This window comes from Hylobates moloch, unplaced genomic scaffold (assembly GCF_009828535.3).
Source record: "Hylobates moloch isolate HMO894 unplaced genomic scaffold, HMol_V3 SCAFFOLD_3, whole genome shotgun sequence".
NCBI classification, from domain to species: Eukaryota; Metazoa; Chordata; class Mammalia; order Primates; family Hylobatidae; genus Hylobates; species Hylobates moloch.
The window spans coordinates 45,901,634-45,923,032 of record NW_026652278.1 but is presented as its reverse complement, the minus strand read 5'-3'; the positions used below and the strand labels follow the sequence as shown (position 1 = coordinate 45,923,032).

Below are 21,399 nucleotides of genomic sequence, written 5' to 3'. Positions count from 1 at the left end.
CCACCTTCCACATTACAGTCCCTCCATCACTTAATCCTACTTATGTTACATAAAATAGCTTTCCATATATAGTCATCATAATGTCCTCACAGGCTAGTATTTAAGAAACCTCTTCTGTCCCTCTCTCACCTCTTCCTTGGGACTCTTGGAAATAAACAGGTGAAAGAGTTTAAATGAGTGATGTCTAAAGCCATGAAATACAGTGATTGTATTTTGTCTTGTTTTTGATGACTGATCATATTTCTTCAGTTGAATCAATCATAAGGATTTGCAGCACCTGAACACACACTCATAGGCCAAAAAGAGAAGACAACTAAAAGTCTCTCTAGTGGTACCCCATTTCTTCCTCATTCTACAGGAAGATGGGATCCATGATACTTCATTTTAATTATCATTCTCAAAATCTGTTTCTGAACCCGACACAGGAAATGTATCAAGCATAGAGTGCCAGGTAGTTGAAGAACAAATATAGTCTCTGCCAAAGTAGTTTGAAGCATGCAGGATGCAGATTATGGCGGTTTTATTCAGTATTTAATATACTATTATTTACTGTTACTAAATATCATGATACTATTTATATAATGTCATAATGCTAAATATTTAATAATTTAATAAAATTATGTTGCAGTATTTATGCAGTATTTGAGAAATTCTAAATTATGACAGTACTCAATGAGAGGTACCAGCTCCGTGGCCTGTCACATGTCAGGTAGCCTTTCTGGGTCTCCTCCTCTGAAATGAAAATACAGGCATACCTCATTTTATTATGCTTCCCTTTATTGTGCTTTGCAGATATTATGATTTTTACAAATGGAAGGTGTGTGGCAACCCTGCATCTAGCTAGTGTGTCAGTGCCATTTTTCCAACAGCATGTACTCACTTTGTGTCTCTGTCTAATTTTGGTAATTCTTGCAATATTTCAAACATTAAATTATTATATCTGTTATGGTGATCAGTGGATCTTTGATGTTACTATTGTGATTGTTCTGGGCACCACAGACCACAGCCATGTAAGGCAGTGAAATTAATAAATGTTGTGTTCTGACTGCTCTACCAACCAGTCATTCTTCTGTCCCTATCCCTCTCCTCAGGGCTTGCTTTTCCCTGAGACACAACAATATTGAAATTAGGCCAATTAATAACCCTACAGTGGCCTTTAAATGTTTAAGTGAAAGGAAGAGTCACACATCTCTCACTTTAAATCAAAAGCTAGAAATGATTAAGCTTAGTGAAAAAAGGTATGTTGAAAGCTGAAATAGACCAAAAGCTAGGCCTCTTGAGTCAGACAATTAGCCAAGTGGTGAATGCAAAGGAAAAGTGTTTTTTTATTGTTTGTTCGTTTATTGGTTTTAAGAGACGGGGTCTTACTCTGTTGCCCAGGCTTGAGAGCAGTGGCATGATCATAGCTCACTGCGGCCTCAAACTCCCAGGCTCAAGCAATCATCCCACCTCAGCCTCCCAAGTAGCTTGGACTACAGGCTCACACCACTGAGCCTGGCTAATTTTTTTTTTTAATTTTTTGCAGAGATGGGGTCTCATTTTATTCCCCAGGCTGGTTTCAAACTCCTGGTCTCAAGCATCCTCCCATATTGGCCTTCCAAAATGTTGGAATTACACGCATCAGCAACTGTGTCTGGCCTAGAAAAGTTCTTAAAGGAAATTCAAAGTGTTACTCCAGTGAATACATGCATGATAAGAAAGCAAAAACAGCCTAATGGCTGACATGGAGAAAGTTTTAGATGGTCTGGGTAGAAGATCTAACCAACCACATTCCTAGAGCCTAATTCAGAACAAGTCCCTCTCCAATTCTGTGAAGGTTAAGAGAGGCAAGGAAGCTGCAGAAGAAGGATTTGAAGCTAGCAGAGGTTAGTTCATAAGGTTTAAGGAAGGAAGCTATCTTCATAACATGTAAGTGCAAGGCGAAGCAGCAAGTGCTAATGGAGAAGCTGCAGTAATTTACCCAGAAGATCTAGCTAAGATCATTGATGAAGGTGGCTACACTAAACACAGATTTTCAATGTAGACAAAACAGCCTTTTATTGGAAGAAAATGCCATCTGGGACTTTTAAAAGCTAGCGAAGAAAAGTCGATGCCTGGCTTTAAAGCTTCAAAAACAGGCTGACTCTCTTGTTAGGAGCTAATGCAACTGATGACTTTAAGTTGAAACTAATTCTCATTGGTCATTCTGAAAATCCTAGGGCCTTAAGAGTTACTCTGTATCTACTCTGCCTGTGCTTTGTAAGTGGAACAACAAAGCTGGGATGACAGCACATCTTTTTACAGCATGGTTTTCTGAATATTTTAAGCTCATTATTGAGACCTACCGTTCAGAAATAAATGATTCACTTCAAGATGTTAACTGCTCATTGACAATGCACCTGGTCACTCAAGAGCTCTGATGGAGATGTATAGCAGAACGTTGTTTACATGCCTACTAACACATCATCCATTCTGCAGTCCACGGATCAAAGAGTAACTTCAACTTTCAAGTCTTATTACTAGAGAAATACATTTTATAAGGCTATAGCTACCACAGATAGTGATTCTGCTGATGGGGAATCTGGGGAAAGTAAATTGAGAAACTTCTGGAAGGGATTCATTATTTTATTTATTTATTTATTTATTTATTTTGAGACGGAGTCTCACTCTGTCTCCCAGGCTGGAGTGTAGTGGTGTGATCTTGGCTCACTGCAACCTCTGCCTCCCCGGTTCAAGCAATTCTCCTGCCGCAGCCTCCTGAGTAGCTGGGACTACAGGCACGCGCCACAGTGCCCAGCTAATTTTTTGTATTTTAGTAGAGACAGGGTTTCACCATGTTGGCCAGGATAGTCTCGATCTCCTGACCTCATGATCCACCAACCTCAGCCTCCCAAAGTGCTGGGATTACAGGCATGAGCCACCTCGCCCGCCAGGATTCACCATTCTGAATGCCATTGAGAATATTCATAATTCATGGGAGGTCAAAATATTAACATTAACAAGTGTTTGGAAGAACTTGGTCCAACCCTCCTACATGATTTCTAGGAGTTCAAGACTTGAGTGGAGAAGTCACTGCAGATGTGGTATAAATAGCAAGAGAACTAAAATTAGAAGTGGAGTCTGAAGATGTGACTGAATTGCCGCCATCCCCTCATAAAACTTGATGAGCTACTTCTTATGAATGAGCAAAGAAAGTGATTCCTTGAGATGGAATCTACACCTGGTGAAGATAATGCAAACATTGTTGAAATAACAAAGGATTTAGAATATTAGTTGATAAAGCAGTGGCAGTGTTTGAGAAAATTTACTGCAATCTTGAAAGAAGTTCTGCTGTGGGTAAAATGCTATCAAACAGCATCACATACTGTAGAGAAATATTCTATGAAAGGAAGGGTCAAATGTTGCCTCTACCCCCAACCCTCCGCATATGCTGAGTGGGGAATAACAGTAGGACACTGGACCTAAAGAAAAATCATGCCCTTCATTTGTGGAAGGATCAGCTGACCATTAAGAATGTTGCCAAGGCTTGCAAATGTGATATACTAGTGGGAAAGCAAATGCAAGCAGCATGAAATAGCAGTATAGTTAAGGGCCAGATCAAAAGCTGAAAAAGGAAGTGTGGTTAATATAAATACATCCTATCTTTCACACCAATCATGATTTTTCAGAAAATGAGCTCATGAACAGCTGAAGGAGAAGATTCTTTTCTGCTTTATTACCAACTTTCTTGCTTTATTATCTTACGAGTTCCATATTTTCTTGAATTTTGTCAATGGAGGTTTTACCTAACATGGCACCTTTTAGGAACGTAATCATCCCCACTCTCAGTTGGTGAGAGATTACTGTAACAAATTCTGAAACACTCACATAGATTCTTATGAATCATGTTATTTTTTTCCCCGTCTTATGGTGCTGAATGAATCATGTTTAATTGAGAATTAGCTAAGGGGAGAGTAGAGTGGTAAGGACATAGATTTATCTCTATTTGTATTTTCATTTACTACTTTTATCAAGAATAATAACATTTTACCTCTTTTTTGTTGGTTTTTAAATACCACTCTCTAGAAAGTAAATTCAGGAGTAAGAAACTCCTTACCTATTCAGCATAATCCAATTTATTATTAATTCCATTGTCTATTAACATAGTAAATAACGTGTTGGCTTGTAGCACTTCCCTCATAGAAGTAACGAACCAACTTCAAATTTAAGAATGATGCCTCTTTTTTCTTGAGAAAGATACCTGTTCCAGTGGATAGAAATGGCTAGGGAAGATCTATATCTATATTTAGAAAGATGTAATTTCAGTAAATCACAGACTCTCAGGATTAAAAGGAATACTGAATGTTATTGAGTCTTTGACCAAAGGCAGTTTGGATTAGAAAGAATGTTTGCTGTGGGATTAGAGGTCCTGGATGAAATCACAGCTTTACCACTTAATGACTGCATATTTCGGGTGATTTATTTAACCTCTCTGAGCCTTGGTTTTCTCATTTATAAAAAAGGGATAGTATCTACATTATAGAGTTGGGGAGTGGATTGGAGATAAGCTACGTAAAGGAACTAGGACAGACACCATAAACATTTTAGAAATGACTGTGTTTGTTGTCATCATAATTATCTCACCAAGTGGTCATTGAACTTATTTAAACATTCTGGTGACATAGGATTCACTAACTGCTCCAGTTGTCATCCCATGTTCAGAGAACCCTTCAGTGTTACGTCTTCCCTTTACTGAGCCTAAATATTTTCCCCTAGAACTTTTATCCACGATTCTTATTCTTGCCAGTGAGGCTGCACAGATTAAGTCTACATAACTAAATTAAGTGTGAAACTAGAATGGAATATGTGCTTCAAGGGTAGTGTGACCAGTGTAGATACTATAGATTTCTCATCACAATTTAGGATCAAACTATTTTCCTTTTGCTAGTAACCACCCTTTTGATACCTATTGAATTTGTTGTTCATAAAGCCTATTCTTCACTAGAGTTTGGGTCCTGCATGCTGTACCAGTCACAATTTTGAGGGAGAGACTCAAGTGCAGAGCCTTACAATTTAATTCGTATCATATTTATCAATAAATGTTAAATTCCCTATGATACAACAAATAATTTGGCTATTTAACCACTTATAATGTCGTATGGCATACCCATAAGTTAATGTGACTGACAAGTGGTTAAGAACCTGGTACATTTTATTTAACAAACACTTGATATAGTATTTAATATATGCCAGCTACTGTTCTAGGTGCTTTACATATATCAACTCATATAATTCTCATAACAAACCTGTAGTAAGTACTATAATTATTCACAGATAAGGAAACTGAGGCACAGAGAAGTTAAGTAACTCATTCAAGGTCAAATAGTAAGTACTAAAGCCAGAATTGGACCTGGGCTGTCTAATTCTAGAACCTGTATTCATACTCATTATGCTCTGTTCCCCAAATTTTGTTACATGGATTGTTATGCCCTTTTTTTTTTTTTAGACAGGGTCTTGCTCTCTCACCCAGGCTGGAGTACAGTGACAGTGACCACTGCAGCCTCCACCTCCTAGGCTCAAGCGATCCTCCGCTTCAGCACCCCCATACCAGGCAACATAACAAGACCCCCATCTCTACAAAAAATTAAAAAAGAATTATCAGGGTATGGTGACCCATGCATGTAGTCCCAGCTACTTGGGAAGCTGAGGTGGGATGATCGCTTGAGCCCAGGAGTTTGAGGCTGCAGTGGGCCATAACTGTACCATTGCACTCCAGCCTGGGCAACAGAGTGAGATCCTATCTCAGAAAAAAAAAACAAAAAAAATATGGCTGCAGTAGGCCGTGTTTGTGTGGGACTGTTTCTGGGCTGTTTATTCTGTTCCACTGATCTTAAGTGTCTACCCTTTCACCAATACTAGATTATGTTGATTAATCTAGCTTTATAGTACAACCTAAAATCAGGTAGTTTGATTCTTCAACCTTATTTTTCTTTTTCAAACTTATTTTGACTTTTCTAATTATTTTAAATTTCTATATTTTAGAATAAGCTTGCTATATTTTAAAATTTTTAATTATAATTTATATAAAATTTAAAATACAATTTAAAATTGTATTAATTTTAAAATCAGCTTGCTATATTTTACAAATTTGTTTTGTGAGTTCTGTTGAGATATTTAGTGGAATTGAATTAAACTATAGATTAGTGTGATGGGTTGAGTCTTCAGTTTTCTTTCTTTCCAGAGTGAGAGTCTTGCTATGTTACCCAGGCTGGAGTGCAGTGGCTATTCACAGGCATGATTGTGCTACTGATAAGCATGGGAATTGTGACCTGCTCCCTTTTCTACCTTGGCTGGTCCACCCCTCCTTAGGCAACCTGGAGTACCCCACCCCTAGGAGGTCACCATATGGATGCCAAACTTAGTGCCAACACCCAAGCAGCATAGCGAACTACAGCCCAGAGCTCCTGGGCTCAAGCACTTCTCCTCCCTCAGACTACTGAGTACCTGGTATTCTTCCAGTTCTGAACATAGTATATCTCTCCATTTATTTATAGTTAGATCTTCTTTGATTGCTTTCATTAATGTTTTGTAGTTTTCAGCATACATATTCTATTAATGTTTTGTTAAATTTGTGCCTTAGTATTTCAGTATTTTTGGAGCTATTGTAAATGGTATTGTTTAAAAAATGTTAGTTTCCAGTTGTTCATTGCTGGTATATGGATGTAAAATTTTGAATGTGTGTTTACCTTTTGTCCTGTGACCTTACTAAAGTCAGTTCTAGGAGTTTTTTTTTAAATCACTTATTTGGTTTCCTATGTAAACAATCATGTCATCTGCAAATAGAGACATTTTTATTTCTTCTTTCCCTATCTGTATGTCTTTTATCTTCTTGCCTTATTACACTGAATAAAATTCCAGTATAATGTCAAATAGCAATGGTGAGTGAAGACATTCTTACCTTGTTCCTGACCTTAAGGGGTAGAATTCAGTCTTTCACCACATGTAATATATTAGATGTTGGCTTTTTGTACATGACCTTTATGAGGTTGTGGAAATCCCCTTCTACCCTCGTCTGCTGAGAATTTTTTTTTTTTTAATCTGAATGGATGTTGAAGTCTGTCAAATGTTCTTTCTCTCTCTCTCTTTCTTTCTTCTTTTTTTTTTTTTTTTTTTTTTCATGGAGTCTTGCTTTGTAGCCCAGGCTGGAGTACAGTGGCACGATCTCAGCTCACTGCAACCTCCCCCTCCTAGGTTCAAGCAATTCTGCTTCATCCTTCTGAGTAGCTGGGACTACAGGCATGTGCCACCACACCTGGCTAATTTTTGTAGAGATAGAGTTTCACCATGTTTGCCAGGCTGCTCTCGAACTCCTGACCTCAGGTGATCTGCCCGCCTTAGCCTCCCAAAGTGCTGGGATTACAAGCATGAGCCACCAAACCTAGCCTGTTAAATGCTTTTTCTGTATCAAGTGGCATGATCATGTAGCTTTTCCTCTTTAGTCTAGTAATCTGGTGGATTACATTGATTGATCTTTTGAATATTGATCCAGCTTTGCATTTTCAAGATAAACCTCATTTTGGCATGGTGTATAATATTTTTATATACTGCTGAGTTCAATTTGTTAATATTTTGTTGAAGATTTTTGTGTCAAGGTCCAAGGCAGATATTGGTGTATGGTTTTTTCTTGTCCTGTCTTTGTCTGGCTTTGGTATCAATAATGCTGATTTTATAAAAATAAATTGGTAAATGTTCCCTCCTCTTCTATTTTCTGGAAAGAATTTGTGTAGAATTGGTATTAATTCACCTTAAAATGATTGATAGAATTTGACAGTGTAACCATCTGGGCTTGGAAAATTTTTTGAGAGGTTTTAAACTATGAATTTAATTTCTTTACAGGTATGGGATTCTTCAGGTTATTTAAATTTGCTTATGTGAGTTTTGATGGTTTGGTTTTGAGGAATTAGTCTATTTCACATAGGTTGTCATATTTATGTGTGTTGAGTTGTTCATAGTATTTCCTTAATTTTAGAATACCATTGCATTTGTAGTGATATCTTCTCTTTCATTCCTGATACGTTAAGTTGTGTCTTTTCTTCATAATCTTGCAAGAGATTTGTGAATTTCATTGATCTTAAAGAACCAGTTTTTTGTTTCACTAATTTTTCTCTATTGATTTCTGTTTTTAATTTCATTCATTTCTGCTCCTAGCTTTTAAAAATTTTTTTCCTTCTGCTTGATTTGGGTTTATTTTATTATTATTAACTTTTTAGCTTCTTAAAGATCAGTGACGTGAGAACTTTCTTCTTTTTTAATGTCAATATTTCATGTTATAAACATAAATTTCCCTCTAAGGATTGCTTTAGCTGAATCCTAGTCCACAAATTTTCATACGTTGTGTTTTCATTTTCATTCAATTCAAAATATTTTTTCCTTTTGGCTTCCTCTTTGACCCATGGATTACTTAGAAGTATAATGTTTATAAATGTTTGGAGATTTTACTTTTATTTATTTCTAAGTTTATTCTATTATGATTAGAGAGCATATTTTATATGATTTCAATTCTTTTTTTAGGCTGGATTATGTTTTGATGAATGTGCTGTGCCATGTACATTTAAAAAAGTATGTATTCTGCTATTGTTGGGTGGAGTATTTTATAAATACCTATTAGGTACAGTTGGGTTGATGGTATGGTTCAATTTTTCTATATTTTTGCTGATTTTCTGTTTACTACTTCCATCCATCACTGAGAGAGGAGTATTGATGTTTCCAAATATAATTGTAGATTTGTCTGTTTCTCTTTTCAATTCTATCAGGTTATGAATCACACATTTTATAATGCCCTTCTTTATCTCCAGTAATTTTCTTTGTTCTGAAGTCTACTTTGTCTGATATTAATATAACTATTCTTACTTCCTTTTGGTTAGTGTTCACATGGCATATATTTTTCTATTTTTAACATGCCTATATAAATGTATTTTGAATTGAGTTCTTTTTTACAACACATACATAGCTCAGTCATGTTTTTGCATACATTTTACCAGCCTGTTTTAGTGGGCATATTTAGGCTTTTTTCCATTTAATGTAATAATTGATATATTCAGATTTAGGCCTACCATTTTATTTATTTGTTTTCTATTTGTTTCCTTTATTTTCTTTCATATGTCTGTTTTCTCTTTCCTACCTTCTTTTGGGGCATTTGTATATTTTTTAAAATTCCATATTTTTGTTAGTTTTTGACTATATGTGCTTGTTAAAAAAAGTTTTTAATGATTGGGATCAAAATATAAATATTTAATTTTACACAACCTACTTAGAATCAATATTTTAACACTTCAAGGGGGATATAGAAATGTTATAATCATTTAGATCCCATTATCTTCCCTCTTTATGTTGCAGTTGTCTTATGTATTGCATTTACATACACTGAAAACCCCATTAATCTTATCAGTTTTGCTTTCAAACATGAAACAAATTTTAAGGAACTTAAGAGGTGAATTGTTTATTGTATTTACCTAGATATTTACCATTTCTGTTTTTCCTTCTTTATTCCTTGTTTTTGTTTTGTTTTGTTTTTTTAGAGTCAGAGTCTTGCTCTGTCACCAAGGCTGGAGAGCAGTGGCGCAATCATAGCCCACTGTAACCTCAAACTCCTGAGCTAAAAGTGATCCTCCCACCTCAGCTTCCAAGTCGCTAAGACTACCACCATGCCTGGCTCCTCCTTTATTCTTGATGTTTCAGGTTACCTTATGATGTCATTTCTGTCTGTCTGAAGAACTTCCATTAGTAATTCTTTAGACCAGGTATGCTGACAACAAATTATCTTTGTTTTCCTCCCCCAAGAATGTGTTTATTTCAAATTTAATCATGAAGGATATTTGTGCTAAATATAGAATTCTGGGTTGACAGGTTTTTATTTTTAGCCCTTTAAGTTGTTCTACTTCATTCTAGCCTCCATGGTTTCTGATGAGAAATCTGCAGTCATTCACACTGTTTTTCCCCTGTAAATAATGTATCATTTTTTTCTACCAGCTTTCAAGAATTTTTCTTGTTTCAGTTTTTAGCAGCTTGATTATGATGTGTTTGGGCATGAATTTCTTTGGTTATACCCTGTTTGGTGTCTGAGTTTCTTGAATCTGTAAGTTTATGTTTTTTACCAAATTTAAGAAATTTTTAGTTATTCTTTCAAATATTTGTTACTACATTGTATTCTTTCTTCTCTTCTTTTAGATCTCCAATATCATAAATGTTAGATCTTTTGGTGTTGTCCCACCAGTCCCTCAGGCACAGCTTTTTGTCCCCAGTATTTTTTCTCTCCATTGTTCACATTGGATAATTTCTGTTGCCTCATCTTCAAATTCACTGACTGTTTACTCTCTCATCTCCATTCTGTAATTGAACCTATACAATTAGTTCTTTATTTTTGTTATTATATTTTTTAGTTCTGAATTTCAATTTCTTTTTTTTTTTTATTATTTTTTGCATTTCTTTCAGGAACTTTTTTTTTTTTTTTTTTTTGAGACGGAGTCTCACTCTGTCGCCTAGGCTGGAGTGCAGTGGCACGATCTCGGCTTCTCAGCTCACTGCAACATCTGCCTCCCAGGTTCAAGCGATTCTTCTGCCTCAGCCTCCCAAGTAGCTGGGATTACAGGCACATGCCACCATACCCAGCTAATTTTTGTATTTTTAGTAGAGACGGGGTTTCACCATGTTGGTCAGGCTGGTCTTGAACTCCTGACCTTGTGATCCGCCCGCCTCGGCCTCCCGAAGTGCTGGGATTACAGGCGTGAGCCACCGCGCCCAGCCCTTTCAGGAACTTTTTAATCTTACGTTCTGGTACACTTTTCTAATAACTGTTTTAAAGCTATAGTCAGCTAATTCCAGCATCTATAGCATCCTGGCATTGTCCTCTATTGTCTTTTTTTACGTGAGCTGAGACTTTCCTGGTTTTTGTACGCTGACTAGTTTTGAATTGTATCCCAGACATTTAATATATTATAAGACTGGGTTTTGTTTAAATCATATGGAGAATACTGATATTTTTGTTTTGGCAGATAATAGATCTGTTTTGGTTCAAGTCAAAAGTTCAACCAACCTTCTGTCAGTTGTAGTTTCAATGTCAATTCTGTTTTCAAAAAGAATATTTTGCTTTCCATGCTATTTGGATCTATCCTCTATGTGTACTACCAGTCAGTAGTGGTAGGGTGGTGGACTTGTGTGGTAGACTCTCCTTTAGTTCAGTCTCAAAGTCTTTTTGGTACATATCCATCCTTGTGCAACTAGAAGGTGAGTCTAGGAGGTTATAATCAACTTAACTACTACTTCCCTGAGTTCCTCCCTCTTCATGGTCTCTAGTACTTTCTTATTCCTGGGACTTCCTCTTTCGGTCCCACAGCCGGAAATCCAGTGCTTTAGTTACCCTGCTATGGTATGTACTTTCTGGGACTACACTATGTCCAGGGCTCAACAGTGGAAGGACAGAGAAGAAAAAATCAACTGGTGTTTATCCCACCCTCCTGAGGCCCCAACTTCTCCATAGAAGAAGGTTCCCCTCCCTCAGAGATATTGGAGCCTGTCGCCACCTGCTGACATTGCAGTCATTACCACTGCTTGGTTGGCAGGATTTCTAGGGGCCTGGGGCACTAGAGAATGGAGAACAAAAGAGAAGAAATTGGCAGATTTCTCCCACGCTCTCTGAGTATTAGGAAATGCTTTTCCTGCTCCTTAAGCCAGAACTGGAGGGCTTCTCCTGGGGCTCTGTCTGTCTGTGCCTATTCTGAGTTTCAGACTGCCCTATTTCTAGACTGAGGTTCTGATAGGGAAAAAACAAAAACAGAAAACTCACTGCTTGTTCAGTAGTACTTTAAATTCTAGTCTTTTTCCCCAATTCACTTGCTACTTTTTATCTTTCAGTGTCCTCAAGTAGCTGTTTCATGCATTCTATCTAGGTTTTATAACTATATTTAATGAAAAAGACAGGGTGGGCTGGGTGCGGTGGCTCACGCCCGTAATCCCAACACTTTAGAAGGCCGAGGTGGTCGGATCACCTGAGGTCAGGAGTTCAAGACCAGCCTGGCCAACATGTTGAAACCCAGTCTCTACTAAAAATACAACAATTAGCTGGGCATGGTGGTGCACACCTGTAGCCTCAGATTGTGCTACTGCAGTCCCACCTGGGTGACAGAGTGAGACTCTGTCTCAAAAAAAATAATAATAATAAAAAATAAAAAAGACTGGGTGGAGTGTGCTTACTCCTAGAGCTGGAATGGAACATTGTTTTTAAATGGCTGTTATGGATTGAATGTTTTTGTCTCCTCAAAATGCACAAGTTGAAGCCCTAACCCTGAATGTAATGGTATTTAGCAATGGGGCCTTTGGGAGGTAATTAGGATTAGATGAGGTCATGAGAGTGGGGCATCATGATGGGATTAGTGCCCTTGTAAGAGGAGACATCAGAGAGCTCATTAATATTCTCTCTCTCTCTCTCTCTCTCTCTCTCCTTTTTGTGAGGACATAGCAAGAAGGCAGCTGTCTGTAAGCCAGAAAGAGAGGCCTCACCAGGAATTAAATCAGCTGGCGCCTTGATTCGGGACTTCCCAGCCTCTCAAACTGTGAGAAAGTAGATTTCTGCTGTTTTCGCCATCCAGTCTATGGTATTTTGTTTTGGCACCTTGAGCAGACAAATACAATTGCCAACATATTCATGAAAAAATTCTTGGCACTACATATTGCCCCATTCTTCCCAATTCAGTCACTGCTTTTCCTTATAATTCTACCTGTACATGTTTTCTGCAAGATTTATAACAAATTATACTTAGCTGAATTTCTAGACAGAAATAGAAACAAATCCCCCAAAACTAGATGGATAGCTTTAGATATCCAATAATTTTGTGCCATGTAGTTGTAACACTTCAAATATATATATTTTGGTATGTCTTTTTTGAATTAATTTATTGCTTAATTGTTTGGTCTTCAGTCACCTTGACTAAATTTGCCTGATGTTTCTCTGTAAATAATCTCAAGGCTAGGTGACTTAGGTCCTGTTTGGGCCAATTATTTTTACTTTTATCTCTGAGAAGCTTGCCTCAAAGAGAACTTATGGTTAGGAGCCAACAGTCCATTTCTTTCACATACATCCGATTAAACTATAAGAAACGAGGATCGTATTGAATAAATATGAGTAGAAGGAAGATAAAGCAATTTGCTTGTCTTCTGCAGATAGTAGTTTTAAATACATTTTTATCTAATAGTAAACAGAACATGAGTAATTCTTGACCATCAAAAGAGAAGGACAAGTCGTTATAATTGGAGTGGAACTGGACTAGAACTAGGCTATTGTCTCAAGTGGGACGAAGACTCTAGAATAGATCAGTGAGCTTTGTACCTAAGGCAATTTCATGTTATGCTCTATTGCTCTCTACCAGATGGGCTTCTTTCTTTCTTCCCCCCACCCCCCAGTAATCTTTTCCATCTCATCCATTCCCTTTTCTTTTTCTCTTCCTCACAGTTTTTCTATCTGTGAACCTGGATGAATTAGTAGATTTAAAGAAGTAGTGGGATTGTAAAAAGCTGCTGATCTTGATCCTTTTTAAAAATCTGTCAACAGCTCCTATCTTTTCCTTGTATGCTGCCTTCCTATTCCTGTTCCACCTTTCCATATTGTCCTTCACTTCATGGCCAGGCTTTAGCCCTGCCAGTGGTGGCCAGAGACATGAATTAACTCTGTTTGAGTCACTTAGGAATAAAAAGATTATTACTGAACTCAATTCTAGAATAAAAATACTGTAGTTTTTCTCTCCCACACTATAATTTTACGAAAATCTTACATTGTCCCAGAGTTAATCAGGATACTCTGTGAAATTAAACATTAATTGTGATTTGGCTACTTCCATCTTAGAGAAAATTAAAAGAGAAATATTAGAAAATGATAATTTCAGGCTGGATGCAGTGGCTCATGCCTATAATCCCAACACTTTGTGATGACAAGGCGGTAAGATTGCTTGAAACCAAAGGTTTGAGACCAGTCTGGGCAACATAGAGAGACCCCGTCTCTAAAAATAAAAGTAAAAAAATTAGCCGGGTGTTGTGGTGTGCCCCTATAGTCCTAGCTACTTGAAGGCTAAGGTGGGAGGATCACTTGAGCCCAGGAGGTTGAGGCTGCAGTGAGCCATGATTGCGCCATTGCACTCCAGCCTAGGTGACAGAGTGAGACCCTATCTCTGAAAAAGAAAAAAGAAAATGATAATTTCATCAGAACTTGTTTGAAAGAGAAACGTTAGTTTCTTGAAAAAAATTAGGAGTGCACATTTGAGGGAATTTTGGCTACTTCTACTGCAACTGAGGAAACGGGTATATTACTATGTTTGATTTGTAATTAACTAGGCCTCGTAGCCCTTTTTTCCCCCCTTCAGGAACAGAATATTTCTTAAGTTTGACATTTCCTCTGTTGATGTTCCCTTTGGAACATAAAATATAAATAGTGATTAAGGTCTTTCCAGATAACGTCCCATACCAAAGTGTAGAAAGAACATACATAATGTCCCATACCAAAGCGTAGAAAGAACATAACATGACATGATAATGTAAAGTAATATATGATGATATTTTTATCTCAGGGCTATATTATATCCAGCTGATAAGTTTTATTTGTATGTTTGTTTATAATTGAAAAAGTATGTAGTCTTTTAGTCATGGAGCTTATCAGTACTTAACTGAGCATCTCTCTGATACGTAAAAAAAACTGCTAGCATTATGAGAAGTACAAAGGTACAAAGATTTACCAAGTAATTTTTTTTTTTAATCTCTAAGAAACCAGTGGAAGCAGGACTGCTTCCACTGAAGTGAAAGCTAAGATGTAGTTAGGAGTTGTCAAGCTTTACACTAGAGCCTATATGAAGTTTTGATTCTAAGTGTTACTGTACCTTCTGACAACTGTGAATGAACCTGGTTCTTGGGGAGCCCGTTCTGGTTTTCTCTTTGCACAGTTAAGCTGGGACTAGCATCATTCTAGTTTGCAGGTGACATTCTCTGGGAAGCTAGTCTACGGGGGAGATGACATCTTCTGAACCTAGTCCCCACAGAGAACTTTGAACAAGTGGAATCAAGAGGTTGCGTGCATTCTTGCTCATGTCACAATGCTGGACATGTGACTTCAGAGAAGCATGTGCCAGGTCAATATGATTGGGCTGTTCTCATAATACAAGGCCTTGACCATAGAGTGATTCAGAGGCAAATGCAGCCTTCTTAGACTCTTAACCAAAACATTGGTATGACATAAAATTATAATTAATAAAAGATATAGTTATTTCAAAAGTACTGTTTTATTGGGACATCTCAAAGGACTAAGAAAATCTTTATTTTCTTATCTCCTGTCTTTTATTTGTTGATAGCTGTTCATCGCTCATTCAGCCTTTACTGAAAGCTTATCATGTATCAAACAATATGCCAGGTGTCAGAGAGGGCAGCAAAGAGAGTACAATTGAGTTAGACAGAGTGCCTGCACTCAATAATAATAACGGCTAACACTTATATAGTGCTTTCTGTGTGCCAGGCTTGTCCTAAGTGATTTTACACACACACACACACACACACACACACACACACACACACACTCTCCCTCACTCAATCCTTATACAAACCCAATGAGAGGCCAGGTGTGGTGGCTCATACCTGTAATCCCAGCAACTTTGGGAGGCTGAGGCGGGCAGATCACTTGAGGTCAGGAGTTCAAGATCACCCTGGCCAACATGGTGAAACCCCATCTCTACTAAAAATACATAAATTAGCCGAGCATGGTGGCAGGTGCCTGTAATCCTAGCTACTCAAGAGGCTGAGACAGGAAAATCACTTGAACCTGGTAGGTGGATGTTGCAGTGTGCCGAGATCATGCCACCACACTCCAGCCTGAGCAACAGAGTGAGACTCTATCTCAAAAAAAAAAAAAAAAATTAAAAACCCAATGAGGTGGCTGCTGTTATCATCCCCACTTTACAGATGAGGACATGGGTACATAGAGATTAAGTAACTTGCCAAAGATCTCACAACTGGTAAGTGGCAGAGCAAAATTTGAAAACAAACAATCTGGTTCCAGAAACTGTACTTTTAACCTCATGAAAGCTTCCTGAGGAATTTATGATCTAAGTATACATAGTAAGTACCTCCCCTTTCAGGGTAAGGCAGTAGGTAATGGTGAACAGGGAAGCAAAATGTGACTCAGGTTGAGTAAAACAACCCCAAGCATATCTGACTCAAGGAATGCTTCAGAGGCCAGGGGTGCATGCCTGTAATCCCAGCACTTTGGGAGGCTGACGCAGGAGGATCACTAGAGCCCAAGTTCAAGACCGGCCTGCACAACATGACAAAACCCTCTCTTTACAGAAAATGCCAAAATTAGGTGGGCTTTGTGGCGCATGCCTGTAGTTCCAGCTACACGGGAGGCCGAGAGTTGGGAGAATCACTTGAGCCTGGGAGGTTGAGGCTGCAGTGAGCTGTGATCATGCCACTGCACTCCATCCTAGGCAACAGAGTGAGACTCTGACTCAAAAAAAAAAGAAAGAAAAGAAAAAGAAAGAGAAAAAAAGGAATGCTTCAGTCTGCTCCAAAGCAAAGAATGGAGTAATGTGAAGTATTAAATGTAGCAAGAGGCCACTGCAGTAGCTCACACCTGTAATCCCAGCACTTTGGGAGGCTGAGACGGGAGGATAACTTGAGCCCAGGAGTTCAAGACCAGCCTGGGCAACATAGTGAGACCCCATCTCTTAATAATAAAAAGTAAATAAAAATAAATGTAGCAAGAAATTGGAAATCTTTATCAACAGATGGCAATCCAGTTTAATGTTATGTGCATGGCTACAACCCTTATTCCACTACATCCTTCTTTCACATATATATTATGAAGGTTAATGAATACAATCATTCTGGTAACAATTTATTTTCTCCCTTTCTCCCTCCTCTGGTAGAGTACTCACATAAAGGCTGCATTCACTATTGAGGTTAGAACTTGTCTAGGCATGTCTAGTGAGCAATGGGAGGAGTCTGCTGGGAAGGTACTTTCAGAATACTGGAAACCTTAGGGAGAAAACTCCTCCTGAAGGTAGAAAATTGCAGAAATTATAATAAAGCCTCAGCTGCTATAGGAGAAGGATAGCTTTAGTACTTTTGGTAGAGAAGCAGTGTAGCAGCAAATTTTAAGAGATATATGAGAGGTATTTAAGTAGATCATGCCTGTAGGTCATTTAGTAGTAGTATGCAATCAATAAATATTCATTATTACTTGTGTGACAGTGCTCACTCCACACTGTCCTTTATAGAAACATATTTGCAGAGACCTGGGGAGAAAATTCAAACATGCCAGAGGGCTTCATAAGACCATACATACCCTTTAATGACTCCGTTAATTGTTATCAACAAATGTTAGTAATAATAAATATAGTTATTATCATTATTGTTCTTATTACAGCCTCATTTTATGTTATTACTGATTTTTTAATGGGGTCAGTGAGAAAATAAGACTTCATTCTCAAAATATTCAAATATCTAGTCAGATCCTGGCAGCAGCTGCAGCAGCTCTCCTTGCCATCTCCTTTTCACTTCTGGAAACATGGGCTCCCATGTGGCTGTCTTTGATGATGTCATCAAGGTGTTCAGTGACATGAAAGTGTGCAAGTCTTCAACACTAGAAAGGCGAACAAGCTCAAGAAGTTGCTGCTCTTCTGCCTGAGTGAGTACAAGAAGTACATCATCCTTGTGGAGGCCAAGAAGATCCTGGTAAGTAATGTGGACCAAACCATTGATGATCCCTATGCCACCTTTGTCAAGATGCTGACAGTAAGGACTGCTGCTATGCCCCCTATGACGCCACCAAGGACAGCAAGGAGAAGGACCTGGTGTTTATCTTCTGGGCCTCTGAGTCTGCATCCATTAAGAGCAAAATGATCTATGCCAGCTCCAAGGATGCCATCAAGAAGCAGCTAGGGGTCAGCACCGTCGTCTTCTTGGAGGGCAAACTTTGTGATCCCCTGCAGCCCCCTTCCTGGAGAATCTACTAGTCCCAGACCTGCCCTCAGGGATTGCAGGCTGCCCCCTTCCTGCCAGACTGGAGGGGCTGGGGGAATCCCAGCAGAGGGAAGGCACTCCCTTCACCCTAATTGCCAAACAGCCCCCCAACTCCCTGGATTTTCCTCCTCTCTCCATCCCTGACAGTTCTGGCCTTCCCAAACTGCTTGGATCTTCTGATTCCTCTTGGGTTGAAGCAGACCAAGTTCCCCCAGGAACTCCAGTTGGGAAAGGCCTATATAAATATTTTAAAAACAACCCAGCTCTCCACCTGTTCCTTCCCTTTCCCATGCTACAACTTCTAACCACAACAGTGACTCTGTGCTTGTCTGTTTAGTTCTGTGTATAAATGGAATGTTGTGGAGATGGCCCCTTCCCATGCCAGCTGGTTCCTCTCCCTTGGTTATGGCCACTAATGGAAACCAGACTAGTAAGCGACCTTTAATTTTTAAAAAAAGAAAAGACAATAAAATAATACTCAAATGTTTAAGCAGATTTCCCGAAACAGAGTAGAATAGAATTCATATGAATAAGCAAACAATTTAATTGTTACTACTGGGCATTATGTTATGGATTTTGCTTTCCTGCAGAAAATAACTCCACAACTGATTTTATTAGTATAGAATTAATTTCTTGCTAAGAGTCATTTTCACTTATCTCACCATTGGATATTTGTGAAATCACTAATATTTCTTTTATCCATCGTTCATATGTAAGTAAATAAGTACCTTACTTCCTCTTTCCAGGCAAGTAGAGGTTCCAAATATAGCCATGTGTCACATAACAGGGATTTGTTCTGATAAATGAATCCATAGACAATTTTGTCTTTGTGCAAACATGATAAAGTGTACTTGCACAAACCTAGATGGTGTAGCCCAATATACACCTAAGCTATGTGGTATAGCCTGTTGCTTCTAGGCTACAAACCTGTACAGCATGTTACTATACTGAGTACTGTAGGCAAGTGTAACATAATGGTCAGTATTTGTGTATCTAAACATACCTAAATATAGAAAAGGTACAGTAAAAATATGGTATAAAAGATAAATGGTATACCTGTATAAGGCATTTACCATGAATGGAGCTTGCAGGACTGGAAGTTGCTTTGGGTGAGTCAATGAGTGAGTGGTGAGTCACTGTGAAAGCCTAGGACATTATTTTACACTACTGTAAACTGCATAAACACTGCACACTAGGCTACAATTTATAAAAAAATTTCTTCAATAATAAGCTATTAAATAACATAAAGTTGTAAATAATAATAAATTATTATTACATATCAATAATATTTTCTTTCTATCCTATAAGCTTTTTTCTATTTTTAAATTAATTTCTTAAAATTTTTTAAACTTATTTTGTTAAAAACTAAGACACAAACACCCATGTAAGCACAGGCCTACACATGGTGAGGACCATCAGTATCACTGTCTTCCACATCCACATTTTGTCCACTGGAAGCTCTTCAGAGTTAGTAACATATACGGAGCTGTCGTCTCCTGTGATACTGAAGCCATCTTCTGGAGTACCTCCTGAAGAACCTGCCTGAGGCTGTTTTACAGTTAACTAAAAAAAAATAAGTAGAAGGAGTACATTCTAAAATAACAATTAAAAGTATGGTATAGTAAATACATAAACTGGTAACAGTTGTTTATTATCATTATCAAGTATTACATAGTGTACACAGTTGAATGTGCTATACTTTTATATGACTGGTAGCGCAGTAAGTTTGCTTGCACCAGCATCACCGCAAACTGTGAGTAATGCGTTACTCCATGACGTTAGGATGGCTAGGTTCACAAGGCGATAGGAATTTTTCAGCTCCATTATAATCATGGGACTGCCTTGGTATATGCGGGCTGTTGTTGACAGAAACGTCATTATGTCACGCAAGACTAGATGATGAGGGAATCCTTTTCCTCCTAATTGGTTATTTGAGCCGTTTAATCTCCCTTCCACTCCCAGCAAGTGTAGTCATTAAAATACCTTACATAACTATGGAGGCTTCATGATTAGAACTGCGATATGATCATGTTACATACCCACTCAGAGTTCTCTGCTTCAGGGCCAAAGTTTGGGCAATGTCACACCTATTATACTTTTTGGATGGGTTTCTCTGTCATGAGAAGAATGGGAAATGAAAGAAGGATGAGCCCAATGTAATTCTGAGAATCAGATTTAACTAGTATCTGATAAAGCTTGCAAAATTTCCATGTTGATAAGTTGATCTAATTTATTTGTTTAACCTGCTGTATAATGTTTTATCATATGAAAATATCACATTTGATTTATCTATATGGAACATTTAGATTCTAATTTTTTGCTGTTTTAAATAATATTTCCATGAATTTCCCTATACATGTTTCTGCTTTCAATATATGAAAGTTTTGCTAGAGTAAGGGTCTTAAAACTTTTTTGTTAGCTTATCCCACAAACAGTTTGGAAAAATTTTCCCTCCATACACATGGTAGAGTTAGAATTGAACTTTTTTATTGTCAGTTTAAGTAGGTGGAAAGGAAGTAATTTCCTAGTTATGTAATTTTTTTTTTTTTTTTTTTTTTGAGACAGAGTTTTTGCTCTTGTTGCCCAGGCTGGAGTGCAATGGCGCAATCTCAGCTCACTGCAACCTCCACCTCCTGGGTTCAAGCGATTCTCTCCTGCCTCAGTCTCCTGTGTAGCTAGGATTACAAACACCCGCCACCATGCCCTGCTAATTTTTTTTTGTATTTTTAGTAGAGACAGTGTTTCACCTGTATGTTTAGTAGAGACAGGTTTTCACCATGTTGGCCAGGCTGGTCTCGAACTCCTGACCTCAGGTGATCCACCCGCCTCGGCCTCCCAAAGTGTTGGGAGTACAGGCGTGAGCCACCATGCCTGGCCTATGTAACATTTAAAGTAGAATTCTTAGGTGTATCCAATATTCATAAATACCATAGTAATTTGTTGCCATTGTCCATCAAAACATTAAGAAAATGAACAAGCTTTTTTTACAATGGGAAATTTTACATCATTCTTTTTTCTCTTTGAACTTGAATTTTTTTCCAATTCTGATACAGATTTTTATTTGGATGTAATATATATTATGTGTGAATATCTTTTATTGATGATGACTGTATCATATTTCCATGCAATAAATTTTATAAAAATTTAAATTGTGTTAAATCTTCTGGACCATAATGCTCCTCAGTGTTAAAAATTATTCCAAATTATCATTAGTATTTTTGTATAATCAAGTAAATACTTTTAAATTTTGATAATTATTAAATATAAAAAAATCAACTGGGCTTAAAAGTTGGTTTATATATCATAAATGAATTTTACATATTCCTAGAAGGAGACAAGTTCAGCATTAGATCAGTTATCCCTAGTTTTTGCTTTTATGTTGTAAACACT

The 21,399-nt window shown here is 37.7% G+C and overlaps 1 protein-coding gene and 1 pseudogene across 6 annotated transcripts in view; one reads left to right on the top strand and one right to left on the bottom strand.

Annotated features, from left to right (window-relative positions):
• Positions 1-15,071, bottom strand: part of ATAD1 (ATPase family AAA domain containing 1) — an 86,531-nt gene extending 71,460 nt beyond the window's left edge. For 2 of the 6 annotated variants that reach the window (XR_009212773.1, XR_009212772.1), the window contains exon 1: positions 14,877-15,070. The gene's annotated coding sequence lies outside the window, so the exon portion shown is untranslated. Of the gene's footprint in view, positions 1-683; positions 702-14,876 lie in introns of those variants that run through there. The other 4 variants (XR_009212770.1, XR_009212771.1, XM_058436241.1 and 1 more) reach the window with 3 other exon arrangements.
• Positions 15,072-16,501: 1,430 nt separating this feature from the next.
• On the top strand, positions 16,502-21,170 carry LOC116457922 (cofilin-1-like; annotated as a pseudogene).
• The last annotated feature ends 229 nt before the right edge of the window (positions 21,171-21,399 follow it).